This window comes from Arachis ipaensis, chromosome B4, assembly GCF_059453495.1.
Source record: "Arachis ipaensis isolate K30076 ecotype BB chromosome B4, ASM5945349v1, whole genome shotgun sequence".
NCBI classification, from domain to species: Eukaryota; Viridiplantae; Streptophyta; class Magnoliopsida; order Fabales; family Fabaceae; genus Arachis; species Arachis ipaensis.
Genome location: NC_142439.1, coordinates 114,506,642 through 114,519,118, shown reverse-complemented (window position 1 = coordinate 114,519,118; position 12,477 = coordinate 114,506,642).

Sequence of the window (12,477 nt, the reverse complement as noted above, 5' to 3'; positions counted from 1 at the left end):
CTTTTCAGATTGTGACTTAGCTTTGCTAGAGTCCCCAGATAGAGGTGTCCATAGTTTTTAAGCTCACTCTTTTTGCTTTGGACCACGACTTTAACCGCTCAGTCTCAAGCTTTTCACTTGACACCTTCACGCCACAAGCATGTGGTTAGGGACAGCTTGGTTTAGCCGCATAGGCTAGGATTTCATTCCTTTGGGCCCTCCTATCCATTGATGCTCAAAGCCTTGGGTCCTTCTATCCTTGCCTTTTGGTTTAAAGGGTTACTGGCTTTTTCAATATGCCCTCATTTTCCTGCATTTTTGGGCAGTAATGGATTTTTCTGCTTTTTATTTATTTTTTTTCTATTTCTTTTCGCAATTTTTTTCACATGCATATAATTTTTTTTCTTTTGCAACATGCTTTTTCTTTTTGCTACTTTTTCATGCTTCAAGAATCAATTTTTAGATTTTTCAGATTATCAATAATATTTTTCTTTTTTCCTTATTCTTTTAAGAGCCAACATTCTAAAATTCAACTTCAAACATGCACTATTTAATCATACAATCAGAAAATAAAAGCAAATGACACCACATCAACATAATTAAACTATTCTTATTTTAAACTTGAAATTCATGTATCTCTCAATTCTTTTCAATTAAAATTCTCTTTTAAGCAAGGTGAGAGATATATGAAATATTTTACAAATTTAAGACGTCAATGCAAATGATCATGCAACAAGAACAAGAGAACATATAAATAAACAGATAGAAAACAAAAAAATAACAGGAAAGGGGTGTAAAGAGAACGAATCCACCTTTAATAGTGGCGTCTAGTGCTCCTCCTTGAGGATCCAATGTGATGCTTGATCTCTTCTATATCATCCCTTTGCCTTTGTTGCTCTCCCCTCATAGCCCTTTGGTCTTCCCTTATGGCTCTTTGATCTTCTCTTATTTCATTGAGGGTGGTGGCATGTCCTTGATGCTTCATCCTCAATTGCTCCATGTTAGTGCTCAATTCTCCAAGAGAAGTTTGCCATTGATCCCAATAGTTTTGGGGATGAAAGTGCATCCCTTGAGGCATTTCAGGGATCTCATACTGAGGTGGCTGTACAGGCTCTTGTGCATGCTCTCTGGTTTGTTCCATCCGCTTCTTAGTGATGGGCTTATCCTCCCCAATGGAGACATCTCCATTTATGACAATTCTAGCTGAATTACATAGATGACAGATGAGGTGTGGGAATGCCAACCTGGCATTGGTGTGAGGCTTCTCAGCTACCTTGTACAATTCTTGAGGAATCACCTCATGTACTTCCACCTCAGTTCCAATCATGATGCAATGTATATTCTTGGGTTATGCTGACGGAGTTAAGGGGTATCGCCTGTGGGATCCCACTGCCCGCAAGGTAGTTGTCAGTAGAGATATGATATTTACAGAAGATTAATTGCAAAAAGAATAAGAAAATGACAACACTATTAAAGAGATAACCACTGTTCAAATAGATGAAAAATGCAGAGAAAGTGATATTTTTGAAGCCGAACCACAGCACGAAGAACAAGAAGCAGATGCCAATGACATAGAAGTTTGTCGATCCACTCGACAAAGAAAAACACCATCATGGCACTCAAATTATGTTTTGACAAACCATGATACATATTGTCTTTTAACAGAAGATGGAGAGGCCAACAACTTTTATGGAGGCGATGCGCAATCCAGATACTTCTACGTGGATGACAGTAATGCAAGAAGAAATTGAGGCATTACATAGGAACCATACTTGGAAACTTGTTAAACTTCCAGCAGGTCGGAAAGCCATTGGTAACAAATGGGATTACAAGATCAAACGAGATAGTAATAATCAGGTGGAACGATATCGTGCAAGATTGGTTGTCAAGGGATATGCTCAGAAAGAAGGTATTGACTTCAATAAAATATTTTCTCCAGTGGTAAGACTAACTACTATTAGAGTAGTTTTGGCTATGTGTGCTATATTTAATTTACATCTAGAGCAATTAGATGTAAAGACTACTTTTCTTCATTGAGAACTTGAAGAAGAGATATATATGCTCCAACCAGAAGGTTTTGAAGAACAAGGAAAAGAAAACTTGGTTTGCAGGTTAACTAAATCTCTATACGGTCTAAAGCAGGCGCCAAGGTGTTGGTACAAGAGATTTGATTCTTTCATTATTAGCCTTGGATACAACAAACTTAGTTCAGATTATTGTACCTATTTCAACAGGTCTGGTGATAATGATTTCATCATTCTGCTGTTGTATGTGGATGACATGTTGGTGGTAGGTCCCAACAAAGATCAAATCCAAGAGATAAAGGCACAGTTAGCTAGGGAGTTTGATATGAAAGACTTGGGACCAGCAAACAAGATTTTAGGGATGCAAATCCACTGGGACAAAAGGGATAGGAAGATTTGGCTATCGCAAAAGAGTTATTTGAAGAACATCTTGCAACGCTTCAACATGCAAGAATGTAAGCCAATTTCAATTCCACTTCCTATGAATTTCAAATTATCTTCAAGTATGTGCCCTAGTAGTGAAGCAGAGATGATTGAAATGTCTCGAGTACCGTATGCATCAGCGGTGGGAAGCTTTATGTATGCCATGATCTATACAAGGCCAAATACTGCTCAAGCAGTTGCGGTGGTAAGTCGATTTATGGCAGATCTGGGTAAAGAGCATTGGAATGTTGTTAAGAGGATCCTGAGATACATCAAAGGGACCTCGAAGGTTGCATTATGTTTTAAAGGATCGGAATTCATTGTTAATGGATATGTTGATTCAGATTTTGCAGGTGATCTTGATAAACGAAAATCTACTACAGGATATGTGTTTATGCTTGTAGGAGGAGCTGTGAGCTGGCTGTCTAAATTTCAGACTGTTGTAGCTTTATCTACTATAGAAGCTGAATATATGGCAGCTACACAAGCATGCAAGGAAGCTATTTGGATCCAAAGGTTGATGGAAGATCTCGGGCACAAACAACAAAAGATTTCTGTGTATTGTGACAGTCAGAGTACCTTGCACATTATAAGGAATCCTGCCTTTCATTTAAGAACAAAACACATTGGAGTACAATATCACTGTGTTCGGGAAGTAGTAGAAGAAGGAAGTGTTGATATGCAGAAGATTCACACGAAAGATAACCTAGCAGATGCCATGACAAAACCAATCAATACAAAAAAGTTTCAATGGTATAGATCCTCATACGACCTATCGAATACATGAGCAACATGAATTTTAAAATTTATCAAAATTAGCTTTAAGTGGGAGATTGTGAAAATTAGTAAAGCTAATTTTAGAAAATAAATAAATAAATAATAACTAAATAAAATAAAAGGTAATAAACAATCCTAGTTTATATACCTCTAATTGACAGATGGTTCATATTGAAAAAACTCACATATAAATTGAATTTTTCTTTAATTCATTTCAATCAAGTCATCCAGATAGAATAACATAATATTTCTTTGAGTAATTTTCTCCTATATATGTAGAGAGAAGTGTGTTCTCCTTTTGTCAAGAGAGAGTGTTATTGTAGTCTTCTTGTGATAGAGAGAAGTTGTAATTCTAAAAAAAAAATTATTCAATTATTTCCATATTTTATACAAATTTTTAATTTTTCATCTCTATATTTTACAATGTCATTTGTCTGGTACCTAACAAGTTTGAGTTTGTGAGCATATAATACTATGTATACTATTTATCATTCATTTAATTCGTAACATTCATTATTATTATTACCGTGGGAAAATAAAAATGAATCTTCTCTATTTTTTTATTGATATTGTTAATAAGTGTATTTTTTTTATCATATAATATATATTTTTATATTTTTTGTTTTATTTAAAAATAATGTATGACAGAGATTTACAGTTTATCATATTTATTGAAAAAAAAATGAAAAAGTTTATTCCCCTAGTACAATTACTATTCTTACTAGTGATCCTCCTATGATAATTAACTTCCATATATTTTTAATTTTTATAAAAATTATATAGGTTGGGATGATTTTATTATTCTCTTAAAAAAAGTAATTTTTATTATCTTGGATTTTACAAAGTTGGGAAAAAGCTGGACTAATTTTGAGTAGCAACAATTTATTTATCTTTATTGTAAAATAATTTTAAAGAATCAATTTCCATTTGAAAAAAAAAATTATGAAAAAAAATGACTGTTTTACTATTATTATTCAAAAACATAAAATTTATCTCTATTATTAAAATTATATGAAATTTATTCTTTTATAAAATACTTATATTAAAATCTAACCGATGAATAAAAAATTAATTTTCAAATTTTAAGATATTATTTTATTCTTTCATATTTTTTAGTTAAGAATAAAAATTAAATCAACTTGTATAAATATGTACTAAGGGATATATATTTCAATAAAATTTTGTTTGATAAAATAAAAAAGTTCTTTAAAATTTATGGAGCAATAATAAAAAAACTTGGCCTCAATCCAAAATGCTTCCTTTTGTGCAAAAACAAAAAAACTCCAACTCACTATAATTAACCATCATAAATATAATTATATAAGTTAAGCATTATATTAAAATTATATTCTTACGTGAAAGAGAGAAAAGATTTCTACATCCCGCTTTTAAAATTGTAGACTTTATCCTTTTTTAAGAACAGTTGTCAATTATTCTTTGAGACAGTATAAATCTCCATATATATATAAAAAACTTTTTTCTTTTTACACCGTAGACTTGACCTACATAACTGTCAAATTAATTAAGTAGAAGAGTAGTTAATTGTGAGATTGAAGAGAAAGACATAGAGTTATTATACTTTTTGAACTTCTAAACTCGTAATCTTGATTATTTATATATCAATTATATGACTTATATTAGATTTGTTCCTCTTAATCTGATGAAAAATTACCCCTCCCGCTAAATAGATCCTCTGTAGCCGAGTTTCATGTGAATGAACGGAAACAAAAAAAAAGAAGGAAAAGTGATATCTCAATTTAAATATTACTAACGACTCTTTAACAGAAGTTTTGAAGGTATTTGTGTAAACTGTAAGCCTAATCATGGTTTTCGAGTTGGAGATCGCTATGATATAGTCACATAATTGATGAGTATATAAACTTGTGATTCACGATAATAAGTAACTTGATATGAGATTTTAAATAATCATTTTCTATGGACTAGGGAGTAGGGACGTATTAATGACTAACATGCTAAAAAAGGTAAAAGCTGTCGCCCAAAATAGGCTGACAATTCATATCCTATTTGCGGGTACTCAATCTGGTGCAGATAGGATAGGCTAGTCAACTCAATGCGGATAGGATAGGGTATGGGTTTAGAGTGTACCCTATTCTATTCTACCTGCATCTTATATATAACACATATTTTATAAAAATTAGGTATATAGTGAAAGAAGTGAGAGTTGAATTCACAACCTCCTTTATATAATATAATGATTTACAATAAGTGAACAACCACTAAAACTAGTTAATTAATTTAGTAATTTAGAGCATTAATTTTTTATTTTTTTATGTTATTAATATGTATAAAATTCGAAATGATTGAATTTTATATTTACTTTGAAAAAATTTGATATTTCTGCGGGTAGGATAGAGTAGGATAGGATTTAGAATTTTAGGGTGCGAGTAGGGTTAGAGTTGAGAGATTCTCAACCTGCGAGTAAGAAGGATAGGATAGAATTTTAATAAAATTTTCAACTCGCGGGTTGGGTTAGGGTAGGATCCTACCCTACCCATTATTAGCTCTAAGTATAAGAAAATAGTATTTTTTTTTTCGAAAATAATATTACGAAATTTTAAGTTTTATTAAATAAATTTATATATACAATTTTTTTTTATTTTTGATATTGAAAAGAAAACAACAGTTTACAATGTTGTTGAAGTATGATGTATTTAACTCACATGTGAAAAAAACAAATTAGACTATCATATTTATTATTTAAATACAAATATGACCTTCATATTTGTGTATTTTGACTTTTTAAAATTTTTAATGTGCAAATCTAACCTTTAAATTTGTATACCTCATTTAAATTAGACTTTTAAATTTTATTTTTTTTCTCTTCTTATCAAATCTGAGTAGATTTCTGTAGAAATTTAGAGAAGCCAAATCAGAACCTTCGATTTGCTTTTTCTAATTTTAAAAAAATCTTCTTCATAACCATAGAAAACATATCCATCATTTCATAATGCTATATAACACGTCAAAAGCCTTCATTACTAAAAAAAATGAGCCTTATATATATATCTACTTAATATACTAAAATTGGGATTTCCTCCATCGAATGAAAGTGAGGTATCACTTTTTCGTGAACCCATTTTTCTTCCAAAATGAATGTATTTAATGAATAATACATAATTATACTAATTTAGGAAAATATCTTTATTATAATTATATAAAATTAATATTTAATGTATTATTAAACTACTTATCAATTATTAATCAAAAATATTTTTAATTATTTTAATAAATAATACATAATTATACTAATTTAAAAAAATATCTTTATTATAATTATATAAAATCAATATTTAATGCATTATTAAACTAATTATCAATCGAAAATATTTTTAAACATTTTAATTATATTCATTTTAATTATATCGATATCCTTCTAATTCTTATTCATTATCCAATGATTTTATTAGTGGCAAGTTGTTAACCCATTTATATTGATGATAATAATAATAATAATAATAATAATAATAATAATTTTATTAGGATAAATATTAAATTCTATTCCTAATATAAAAATATAAAATTTAATTCCTTCCATTTTTATTTTACTACTATAAAAGACCATATATGCTAGAAGAAAATATCATTCGTTTACCATCTTTTATTTGATAGCTTTTACAACAATTCTTTTTCTTCCTATGAGGCGTCGTTGCAAGAAGGCAACTATCGTGAACACAAACTACCACACTCTCCAACTTTCGTGCTCATCATTCGGAGCTAATATAAGATATGTTATCTATGAAGTATTTATAGACCATGGTGTTATCATGTATGCATAAATAAAAAATATTTCGTATTTAAATTTAAGTCATTTACCTGTTTGTGGTATATTGTAGTGTGAAATTACTTTCAATATGTGTTGTGTAATGATATATGTTCTAATTTAAGTTTTTACTTTAGAACTGTATTATGATTTTATCTCATCATTTTTTTAGATATCAAGTTGACGTATTTTTATTTATTATGATTATTAAAACGGATGTGATATGAAATGTACAAAAAAAAATTTTCACATTCAATTTATTTTATTATAGTCTTTTATCTATTCTATTTATTTTTATTTTCTTCTTATTCATTTTATTTTCTTTTTAAATGTTATATAATTTATTATAATTTATACCAATCTACTTAATATACTAAAATTGGGTTTTTCCCCAACTTATGAATTATGATGGTAAGGTGTCATTTTCTCGTGAATCCATTTTTCCTCCAAAATGATTGCACTATTTCTCTCTTTTAAATTTATTTTTAAAAATTATCTTTAATTGATATAATTATATTATAATTAGTATTTAATGAATGATACATAATTATACTAATCTAAGATAATCTCTTTATTATAATTATACTAATCTCTTTTAAATTTATTTCAGAAAATTATCTTAATTATAATTATATAACAATATTATACTTAGCATTTAGCATTTAATGAATAATTCATAATTATACTAATTTAAAAAATATCTCTATTATAATTATATAAAATCAATAATTAATGTATTATTAACCTAATTATCAATCAAAAATATTTTTAACTATTTTAATTATATTGATATAATTCTATTCTTTATTCATTATCCTAAAATTTTATTAGTGACAAGTTATTATCTTAATGGTGACCTATATAATAATAATAATAATAATAATAATAATAATAATAATAATAATAATAATAATAATAATAATAATAATAATAAAAAGATAAAAAATTATATTTTAGAGAAATATAAATTAGTTATTAATAATTAGTTATTAATAATGATAATTATATGATTAATTTTTAGTAATCATTAAATATATTTAATATAAATAACCAAGTTTAATTAGTTAACAAATGAAAGAAAATATTATTGCACGATTGTAGAAGCAAATATATATATATATATATATATATATATATATATATATATATATATATAAAACGATAATTATCGTTATGATTCAATAATAATAATAATAATAATTATCTTTTTTTTGTATTAAAATACTCATCTAATTGAATTAATATAAATATTTAATGAAAATAAAGGATGGATTTTTTGGCTTGAAGGATAATACAATCGTATATTCTTGAAGATTTTAAAGCTGTGAGTATATATTCTTCCTATATTAATATATATACGCATGCATGTTACCTCATTTTTTTCATATATGGAAAATAACATTTACCCGTTAAATTTATTAGTTGCTCAACCGATTCATCTTATTTATTGTGATTGTGATTGATATATAATCATAAAGATTTTTTTTCCTCCATTAATTTTAGTAAAGAAATCCATGACATAAAATAAAATAAAATAAAGTCAGTATCTACTTTTTTTTTCAATATTTTTTATATTTACGGTAAATATTAAATGTAAAAAAGAAAAAATAATATTAATTATTATCAATTTTATTTATTTACATTATAATTAAATTTAATATAATTATAGTAAGTCTCTATAATTATAGCAATTTATATCTGTTACATAGATAGCAATTGTATTATATATAATTATATATCTCCTCTTTTATATATACTTAACAAGTATTTTTATTTATATAATCTACTTAATATATTAAAATTGGATTTTTCCTCAACTAATGAGAGTGAGGTGTGAATTAATCATGAATTAATTTTTCCTCCAAAATGAATGCATTTAATGAATAATGCATAATTATACTAATTTAGGAAAATATCTTTATTATAATTATATAAAATCCATATTTAATACATTATTAAACTACTTATCAATTATCAATCGAAAATATTTTTAATCATTTAATTAATAATAATAATAATAATAATAATAATAATAATAATAATAATAATAATAATAATAATAATAATAATAATAATAATAATAATATACTTCTACTTAATATACAAAAATTTTATTTTTTCCTAACTAATTGAAGTAAGGTGTCAATTTTTTATAAATTCATTTTTCTTCTAAAATGAAAGCACTATTCTCTCCTAAATTTATTTTAGAAAAATATCTTTATTATATTTATTTACAATTAACATTTAATGAATAATGCATGATTATACTAATTTAGGAAAATATATTTATTATAATTATATAAAATTAATATTTAATGCATTATCAACTAATGAAAGCGATGTGTCAATTTTTCATGAATTTATTTTCTCTCCAAAATGAAAGTACTATTCTCTTTTCTAAATTTATTTTATAAAAATTAAAATTTCATGCTAAATATAGGTGGCAAGTTAAAAAAAATAAGCAAGTTAATGGAACCAAATCATATTTCTATAACATATATAAGAATGTATATTTTTATTATATAAAAATTAAATTTCTGCATTTCATGATGGGCGTGGCATACTTCTTAGCGTGTTTCTTAATTTATTTTTTATAACTCATTGAATACAATTTATTACAGTAAATTAATTATATCAACTAATTGATTTGATTAGATATTTAAATATCACACGATTTATTATAATTTATATCAATCAAATAATTGTAATTTATTATAACAATTATTTTAATTCATTAATTTATAAGGTACATAATAACATAGATGATTTGTTACTTATACTGATTAAATACAATAAATATATATTAATTTAGTTAAAAAAATCATTCTCTCCTATATTTTTCTATTTATTTTTTTAATTCATTAAATCCAATCAATTATAATAAATTAATTATATCAACTAATTAATTCAATCAATTATTTTTTAATTTATTTTTTGAATTCAATAAATCAAATAAAATTAATTATACTAATTATTTGTATTGACTAATTGATTTGATTAATTCTTAAAAATATTTTTATTTAATTTATTTAAATATAACTAATTAGTTATTTAATTTTATTAGGATAAATATTAAATTCTATTTCTAATATAAAAATACAAACTTTTATTCTTTCCATTTTTATTTTACCACTATAAAAGACCATATATATTAGAAGAAAATATTATTCATTTACCAATTACTCTTTCATCGGGTAGCTTTTATAACAATTTTTTTTCTTCCTATGAGGCGTCGTCACAAGAAGGCAACTATCATAGAAACAAATCAGTATACACTCTTCAACTCCGGTGCTCATCATTCAGAGCAATATATGATATGTTATCCATTAAGCATTTATAGACCATGGTGTTATCATGTATACATAAATAAATAAAAAATCCGTAATTAAGCTTAATGTAAGACCCAGAAATTTTAGAAAATTTTATTATGAGCCAATTTTAAATTTATTTATTTATTAGACATTTTATTTTCATAAATTATTTCATTGAAAATAATTAAATCAGGTTTTGATAATAAAAATATAAATTTTTCTCAATTTCATTATTAATGAATAATTTTCTATACTTAAATTATAAAATTTAACAGTTATAAAAGAATAGAAATTTTATATGATTTAGTTTTAAATAATTGAGATTTTAGAATTTAATACTTTAATTTTATAAACAAAGAAAATTAATTATATTATTTCTAATTTTAAATTAGAATACTTAATTAAATGCCAATTAGCAAATTGATAATTAAAATAATATTTTTTTTTTAAAAAAAGTAATTTTAAAGAATTAAATTATATTTTAAATTTATACATTATACCCATAATTTTATTAAAATTACCTAAACTACCCAAAAATTCCCAAATTGAACCCACTAGCCCTAACCTAACCTAGCCACCTCCTTACCCACCGCCACACCCTCCTTTCCCCAACAACACCCACACACAACAGAACCCACATACCTCAACAGAAAAAAAAAAAAGAAAGAGAAAAAAATAAAAGAGAAGGAAAGGGAAATCGGAGGGAAGGGGAGAGCCGAGAGGAGAAGAGGGGAGGGAGGCGCACCGGCGTTGCTGGGCCTCGCCGCCGCCATCGCGTCCTCACCGAGCCTTGGAGGGAGACCGCGCCACCACATGCAGCCATCACCGCTGCGCCGCATCGCTGCTCCGGCGCCGTTCACGCTTCTGTCACCGTCAGAACCGCACGCCGCCGTTGGAAGTATTTTCATCGTCGCCGTTAATGGAGCTTGGTGAATAGTGGGAAGACGCGCGAGGAAGGAGAAGCCTTCGCCATCGCGCCTTGTGCTTCCAGTTTCCGTCGTCACCGTGCAGAGCCGCCGCCATCGTCATCATCACGGGCTGCTGCTGCTGCGCGTGCGATCATCGCCGCCTCTGGGTCCGTCACCGTCGAGCCTGGTCGCGGGCAGAAGAAGGAGAAGAGACCTCCGTCACCGCCGAGCCAAACGCAGGAGAGAGAAGGAGCCCGCGGGAGAGGAGCTTGTTACCGTCGCTTCTACCGCCGGAAAACACCTCTGCTGCCACTGAGATCTGTCGCCGGTAAGGTTTTAAGTTGGCTTTTGTTTCCTTTAAATTTCCGGGAGCTTAATCATCGCTGTATGTTTGTTTTAGTCGCCGTTGCCGGAGTTCTGGTCGCCGCTGCCGTTCGAGGTGGCTCCCGGAGCTGTTGCCAAACCGGTTCAGCGACCGCCGCTGTTTCATTTTCTTAGTTCGGTAAGTACTTATGTCTCGGGAACCCGTGTTAATAATTTGTTATGTTTGGTCATAAACTCCGAGGTTCTGGTAACGTAGGGTCGTGTTTTGAGCGTTGCACGTCGCTTTTAAGTTGCTGTGAGTGCTGCGAAAGTGATCAGGGGCTGAGTTTGCGGTTGCTATCGGTTTCGGGTTAAGAGAAACGGTTTCGTTGACGCGTTTTGAGTTATGGTTTCGACGAGTCGAGGTAGGGGTTTTTCTTAAAATCTATTTTATATTACAGAGTTGTGATAAATAGATATCGATGCAAAGAGATTTACTTCTGTGATTATATTTGTCTTATGGATGTGATGGTTTGTTGGACTGAATTATTGGGTGCTTGATTGCGTGAGTGGTGTGTGGTTGTGGATAAAAACTGGTTTGGAATGTCATTTACTTGATTATTAAGACAGGTGGATTTTCTTGGTTTTAGAGTTTACTTAGTAATATAAATGAAACGATTTTGGAAATAATTTGAGATATGAAAATAAAATTGATTCTGGGAGCGGTTTGATTGTGAGTTAGTTTGATTTTATGAACGATTTAATATTTGAGCTGATTCGATTTTAAAAAGAGTTTTATTGTTAGAATTGGTTGATATGAAAATAATTTGACATTGGAACTGGTTCAATTCTAGAAAATGTTTGAGATTTGGAAATGGTTGAGAAAAGGTTTGAGAAATGTTTGGATGGGACCCGAAAAGGGTGGCAGTGTCCGAGTTTTAGAGGAGATGCTGCCGAAATTTTATAAAGTT